The 7,743-nt window shown below is 42.6% G+C and overlaps 1 non-coding gene across 1 annotated transcript; it reads right to left on the reverse strand.

Annotated features, from left to right (window-relative positions):
- Positions 1 to 4,039: 4,039 nt before the first annotated feature.
- On the reverse strand, positions 4,040 to 4,146 carry LOC113456593. Its single transcript, XR_003377352.1, has one exon. It is a non-coding gene; the product is annotated as a U6 spliceosomal RNA (small nuclear RNA).
- Between the last annotated feature and the right edge of the window lie 3,597 nt (positions 4,147 to 7,743).

A 7,743-nucleotide genomic window follows, 5' to 3' on the forward strand; every position in this document is an offset into this window, starting at 1 on the left:
TTCTGAACTTTTTCATAAAATCCAGATTGTCTGTTATTTTGTCTTCTCATGCTCATGTATTAGGGCTATAGCCAAAAAAAGTCACTTAGTGAATTGCCATGAAGCTTTTGCTGTGTGCTTTCCTTCAAGGATTTCATTGACTTATTACTTTGTGTGTGTGTGTGTATGTGTGTTACACATATTGTATGCACACACTTGTGTGGGTACATGAGCTCACACACACATGCAGAGGTCACAGGAGGACATTAGGAACTTGTTCTGTTGCTCTCCATCTTGAGACAGGGTCTGTTCCTGAACATGAAGCTACAGGGGCCAGCAGACATCAGAAATTTACCTGTCTCCATCTACCATAGCATGGGGGTTATAGGTGCATGTGTGACCACATCCAGATATTAAAAACAAAAACAAAGCCCACGGATGCTAGGGATTCAATCTAACTCAGGCACTCACGCTTCTCCGGCAAATGCTCTTTGCCACGGAGCCATCTCTGCAGGCTCAGGTCTTACATTTTAGCCTCTGATGCTCTGAGTTATTTATTTGCATTTGATGTTAGGTACTTAATGCTCTTGCATATGGATATCCAATCTCAGCCACTATTTGCTGAAAAGACTGTTATTTCCCTATTAATTGGTTTTGTCAACATCATTAAAATCCTCTGACCAGGGCCAACAAGATGTAAAGATGCTTCACTCACAAGTCTGACGACCTGAGTTTGATCCCTGGAACCCATATAAAGAAGGAAAACAGCTCACAAAGTGATTCCCTGAATTTCACATCCAAGCATATGCACATTAACACATGTGTGCACATTCAAACTCACACAGAAAAACCTTCTGGTCACATTTGTGATGACTTTCTTTGAGCATGCCTTGGTCTGAGTGTCTTTACATGAGCACCACTCTCTTCTGATCACTAACATCTTGGCTTTGGACCATGCAAGTCCTTTTGGCAATATCTGTTGCTTTTCTCTGTTTTGAAGTAGCATCTCAGTACATAACCCAACCTGGCTTTGAATTCCTGATCCTCCTGCCTCAGTTTCCCCAGTGCTTCTGTACATTTCCATGTCCAGCTTTGTTGCATTCTTTTGAAAGGTAATCTTGGCTCTTTTAGCGTCCTTGAGATTATATCTACTTTTTGAGGTTTTTTTTTCTAGTTTTCAAAAAGTAGAAACCATTATTGGGATTTTGGTAATATTTTTCACTTCAACTTAAAAAAATGTACCTTGAACTGTTTTTTGTATTCACAGGAAGTGACAAAGGTAGTAAAGAAGCTTCCTGTGTATACTTCCTTCACTTCCTGCAATGACACTTGTCATATAACCTTAGCACGTGACTATGACGATGAAGCTTGATGGACAGCTCCAACTTCATTTGCAGTCAACCAAAGCAGGCTGTTGGACACTCTTGTGAGAGACATTCTTGAAGAGATGATTTGAAAGGGAGAACAGCCCTAAATGTGGGCAGCAATTGCTGATGGCAACTCCATTAAGGGATGTGGAAGAGGGTACCTTGGCCTTCTGTCTACTTGCCTTTACTCTTGCTGATGAGTTCGTCTATCCTGTGGCTGATGTATCTCTTTGTGCAGCTTCTTGAGGCTTCTGATGTAAACTGAAGAAGCAGTTCTATAGGAACCTGCAGGATCAGAACTGCTGAACTCTGGCCTTGGGGCCTGAGAACCTACTGGAGTCTCAGGCTCTCTTGTGTGTGTGACAGCCATTGTTGCACCATATCATATATGCCTCTCTAATAAGTCTCCTTGTGACACATGTGCATGTGCTCATAAGCACACACACACACACACACACACACACACACACACACCACATTCATTTCTATTCTTTTCGGGAACCCTGACAATGATCTAAATCAGAAAATTGACCGTGAAATAATATATCACCCACAACTCACCCCATGGCTCTTCTCCGATGTCCCAGTTTTCTGCTGTTCCCATCAGTTCTCCATCTTTCAGATGGCTGAAGACCAAGTATGGGCTAGGGCTTTAGCAGCATAGTCAGCTGACTCGTGGCAAAAAGAAAAAAAGGAGAGACCCCAAGAGGCAAGACTCTTGTCCCAATAAGCTTCCACCAAGGAGTATGCCCTGAATCATACGACTACACTTTACAGGGTGAGTCAATAAAAGCACATTTTACTACAAAAGCCTGAATGTGGCCTCCACCTCTGTTCATTGCTTCTGTGAATTCAGCCAAGGCTCTGTAGTCGATGACTAGAACGGAGACTCGGGAGGCAATGTGCACCTGCCAAGGTTTCAGGAATCTCCATACTGGAATGAGGCACATTCCTAAAAGGACTGGAAGTTGTGTTTTCCATAGAGCATCTCATGTGTTGTCCAGTCCTTGGGACTACTTCAAGCGATCTCTTTTTTGCCAGGTTTTGAAGCTGAAATGATCCAAATCCAGTGTTTTCCATAAGCCTTGGTTGAATACCTGCACCAGGGCATTGCAAATCCCTTATGAATTGAATGGGGTGGGAATATATACAGGTAAAAGTGTTCACTTTGGGCTTAGAGCATGGGCACTTTCTGGAGGAAGTCTGCACATCGATTTCTAAGGATAGGACTGAGCTGACACTTTAGGTTCTTTTGACAAATCAGAAGTTAGGGGGATAAGTGTGCAGAGATAGGAAACTGCGAACACTAGAGAAGATATTAAGTTTGAGGAAATGAAAAGCTCATTAAATCTTCAAAGAAGGGTCTGGAGATGGCATCTGCACCAAGAAGAATCTTGCTTCATAGTTGAGAAGACTTTAACAGGTGCCATCAACTGCCTTCACAGCACAGAACCAGGGTCTTAGGGTTTCTATTGCTGTGATGAAATACCATGGCCAAGGCAACTTGAGGGGGAAAGGGTTTGTTTATTACACATCACAGTTCACCATCAAAGGCAGTCAGGACAAGATCTCAAGCAGGTCAATATCCTGAAGGCAGAAGCTGATGCAGAGGCCATGGAGGAGCTGCTTGCTTTGATCAGCCTACTTTCTTATAGACGGCAGGACCACCAGCCTAGGGATGGCATCTCTGATAATGAACTGAGTCTCCTCCATCAACCACTAACTAGGAAAATGCCCTACAGGCTTGTCTACAGTAGGATCATAAGAAGGTATTTTCTCAGTTGAGGCTCCCTCCTCTCTGATGACGCTAACTTATATCAAGTTGACATAAAACTAGCCAGTGCAGGCAGGACGTTGTTTTTTCATAAATACTACACTACATAAATACACACCACACTGAAGCACTAGAAGCTGTGGTTGGATAGCTGTCCTTTGGGCTGGAAAGAATGCAGCTTTTACTGACTGATGTGTGCACGTGAATCACAGAAAGGTGATAAATGGCTGCTTTACCATGAGCTTGGATAGCAAATGTAGACTAAATGTGGTTTCTCATCATTTATTTGATGTCCTTTTACAGTAAGAGGATGCATTTCATGGTTCCTTACTTCAGTGTTTCATGCCTATTTTGTTTAAATTAATGTCAAATTATGACATGACTTTGACGCTGAGTAAAATTTTTAATTTTATTTGTTAATGTTATTGTCAGTATGTAAAATGACAAATGATGTTTGTGGTCAGAATCACGCGTCTTGAAATTGTGCTAACCCATTTTACTGACTGTAGCAATCAATAGCTTGAGCTTGTTTAGTGTTTTCCACATGATCATTTCATCTGGCAAGTAGAAGCACTGTAGCTTCTAACCTTGAATTTTCTGCTATTAATTTTGTTTTCCTTCCTTGACTTACTAAAATTCCTAGAGCCAGTACAGTGCTGAAGACAAGCTCTGGGGAGAATGCCCCACCTCCTCCACTGGAAATGTGTTCTGTCTTCCACACTTACATGTGACCTTTAGCTGTAAGTTTCCAGAGTCATCCGGTATCTTGCTTACTATACTTTTCTTTTTTTCCTTTTATTATTATTATTATTATTATTATTATTACAAATCTTCACCTCCTCCCCTCCTCCCACTTCCTCCTCCCACTTCCCTCCCTCCCATCCCCCCTTCCCCTCCCTCTCCAGTCAAAAAAGCAGTCAAAAATATGGAACGCTTCACGAATTTGTGTGTCATCCTTGTGCAGGGGCCATGATAATCTTCTCTGTATCGTTCCAATTTTAGGATATGTGCTGCCGAAGCGAGCACCTGACTATATTTTTCATAATCCTGAGTAGCTGTGGGTTTTTATCATGAGTGTATGTTGACTTTTATCAGAAGTTTTCTTTGTATCTATTCAAATAGTTGTATGGTTTTTATTGTGTCAACAGTCAATTAGATTGGTTGATTTTTTTTCTTGACGTTACTAATAAACTTCTTGGTAATGATATATTCTAATTTTTGTTTGAGTGTACTAAGACGTCATTAAATAGTTTTGTTCAAGTATGCATCCCACGAGGATAATATATTATAACTTTTTAAATATCTATACCAAGTGCTGCTACGAAGTTTTCTCTCTTCACAAGACTTGGTAGTTGAAAGTATTCTTCCCCAAATTTTCTCACAAATTGCTATTAGATGGTTGTTATCCTCCTCATAAATTTTTAATAGCATCCTGGGTGTCACCCATGGAAGAGCACTTGCCTAGCGTACCTCATGCAAGGCCTTCTGTTACACCCTAGCAGCAAAACTAAAAAGAAAGAAAGAAATTTCACAGAAGTCATTAGTAAAATAAACGACTAAATGGCTGGGGTATTTTGTTTGGTGGATTTTAATGGGCTTTTGTTTGTTTTCCAGATCTCTTAGAAAACCAAATCAGGGATGGGCATGGATGGTACACACTTTTTTCTGGTTCTTTGAAACAGGGTTTCTCTGTATAGCCTTGGCTGTGCTGGAACTCCCTAGGTAGACCAGGCTGGCCTTAAGCTCACAGAGATCAGCCTGCCTCTGCCTCCTGAGTGCTGGGATTAAAGGCGTGCACCACCACCACCCATCGGCACACACAGTTTTACTCCCAGCAGTTGGGACACATGAGCAGGTAGATCTCTGTAAGATCTAGGACAACCTGAACTACAAAAGGAGGGTTAGATCTCGCAGAAAAAAAAAATTAAAAATGAAGAAAAGACAGAAAAAGAGAGTTCCAGTTCCACTGTTTCTCCAGTGTGAGTCTAAGAATTCCTGCTGTGTCATATGACAGTATGGTGCTTCTCCAGTTCGCCTGAGTGGTTGGCTTTGTTGGGTGTGACCGTTGTTCTAAAATTCTCTGATATCTGTAGGATATGTAGTGGTAGCTCTTTCATTTCTGGAGTTTATGTCTTCCTTGGCTTCATTTGTCTAGTTAGGTATTCTGTTTGCCTTTTCCAAGTCAATTCATATCTTCTTCAGTATCGCTTCTTTCATGTTTGATTGACTTTGCATATTAATTTTTGAGGTTGTTGAATTGCGATGTGTAGCTTCATAGTTTCTCGGCTCTTCACTGACACGTATCTTCATTTGTCACATGACTCAGACCCGTGCTGTCACTAAACGTTGCTGCTGTTGCAGGTCAGCCATCGCTTGTCCCACACACAGGGATGCGGACTCACATCACTGTTTTCCTGCTTCTTTGAGGCTGCTTATGAGGTCTTGCATCTAACCCAGTTACAGTGGGGAGATTTGCAGGAAGGCAGCCACTGACCAAGCTGTATTGTTCACATCCCCCTGTCTATGACAATCAATTTAAATCCCAGTCCCCCAACGCTTTAGTTATCTCTGCATTTCTGTTCCAAAAATGAAGCTGTCTAAATACTGCTGGCTACAAAATGAGCAAAAGCTGGACATGCTGGGTCATCATGTACAATGTAGGAACGCAATGCTGATTCTTCCCATGCAAGCTCCTCAGTTTGAAATCAAAAGATATTAGGCATGTCTCATGTGTGGTAACATGCCTAAAGCCCTTGGACCAAATGGATATAGACAATATCTTAGACTGTGCGTTCAGGTGGAGAAGTTTACAAAGGGATTTAAATGAGGAGACAGGAAACAAAATTACATAAGAAGCAAAGGGGTTATTCCTTATTTATATTGGTTATTCTAGGGCTGTGAGAAAACTCCATAACCAAGGCAACTTTCAGAAGAAAGACTTTCTTGGGCTCAGGGCCCGAAAGGTTAGAGTCCATGGTGGTGGAGCAGAAGCAGCAAGCGGCAGAGCAGAAGCTAGGGAAGCAGGGGGTGAAAGAGCAAACTTGAAATGATGAAGGTCTTCCAACTCTCTATGCCTGCCTCCAGCAGCATACCTCCTCCAGAAAGCTCGCACTACCTAACCCTCCCCAAACAGTGCCACAGGCTGGGGACTGAGTGTTCAAAAACCCAAAGTAATAAGGGCTTTCTCATTCAAAACCCCATGTCATCTGATCGGCAGCCCTGCACTCACTTTTAAGGTGCAAGTGTTTCTGGAGTCTGCCACCTGCCTACCTCAGTGTGGATTCACCCCCCCCCCCATGTGATTTCCACGGCAGACCCACAGCAGTCTTCTAAGATGCAAGCTGATCATGTTAGAGTCAAAAAGTTTCAGCAACTTGTAACTGACCTTACAACAAGCTCTGAACCTGGGCACAGAGCAACAGGTCTTCCTTCACTTGTCCCTGCTGCTGTTGCAGCCTCACCTCCGTGCACTTAGAAGAACCCAGGCAGTGGGACTGTGGATCAAGCTTGGGGCCTCATGCATGCCAAGCATGCACTCTACCACTGAGCTACACTGCATCCCACGCCCATGCTGCTTCGTCCCCATCCCCAGCCCCTTTACTTACAATAGTCTTTAATCCTTTCTTATCATTTGACTATCTGCCGATTACGTTATAAAATATTTCTCTGACCCATTTTCCAACAACACAGTATGCAATCATGTTATCACCAGACCTACAGCCTCTCTTCCTTGGTTTCTTGCCTGACTGCATTTCCCAAACTCTTTTGGCTTTAGATATTGTTGTAGAACTCAATCATGAAGCATGGTCAATGAGTAGCAGCATTGAGTGCCGCCTTGAAACATGGCCCGTTACCCTTTCTCCCTTTCCCGAAAAAAACCAATGCCCCACCTTTTTTTGTTTTATCAAGTAGAAACAAAAGCTAATAATAACTTAGGGATGATAGAGCCACAAGATGCAAGGAGCTTGGTTTATTGAATGACTGAATCAGATACTTTCTACCATCATTACTGATATCTTCATGAAAAGAGAAGTAAAGCACACAGATACGCAAACACACACTTCTGCTGTCTGATAGCCATGTGGTTGGGGAGGCTTTACTTCTTAGAGCAAAGTCCTAGTTCGCTGCCTGTTGCTGTGATAAAACATTCACAAAACAGCTGAGGGAGGGAAGAGTTGATTCCATCTCACAGGTTATAGCTCATTGTTGATAGAAGTCAGGCCTGGAACTGCCAGGCCCTGGGCTAGGCAGTGCGGTGATTGTATGGAATCCTAGGATGCTTCCTGTCCTGGAGGAGCTTCTGTCCCTAGGCTTCACTGCCTCGATCTTGGAGCCCTTGGGCATTCTGTTCCATTTTTACCTCATATAGCTCTTACCTTGTTTATTATTCAATGTTTGCTGTGGCTACTATGAGAATGGGGGTGGTAAGAGCAGGTTCTGGATGTTTGTTTTATTTCTAGTACCACGAGCTTCAGCTAAAGGAAGAGCAGTAAATATCTAATGAATGAATGATTTCCTGCAAATGGGAGACGGAGCGGATTACAAGTGCATGTAGAGGTCAAGAGGTCAGCCTCAAGTGTCTTCCTCTATTGATTTCAGCTGTGTGTGTGTGTGTGTGTGTGT

This window comes from Microtus ochrogaster, chromosome 8, assembly GCF_000317375.1.
Source record: "Microtus ochrogaster isolate Prairie Vole_2 chromosome 8, MicOch1.0, whole genome shotgun sequence".
NCBI classification, from domain to species: Eukaryota; Metazoa; Chordata; class Mammalia; order Rodentia; family Cricetidae; genus Microtus; species Microtus ochrogaster.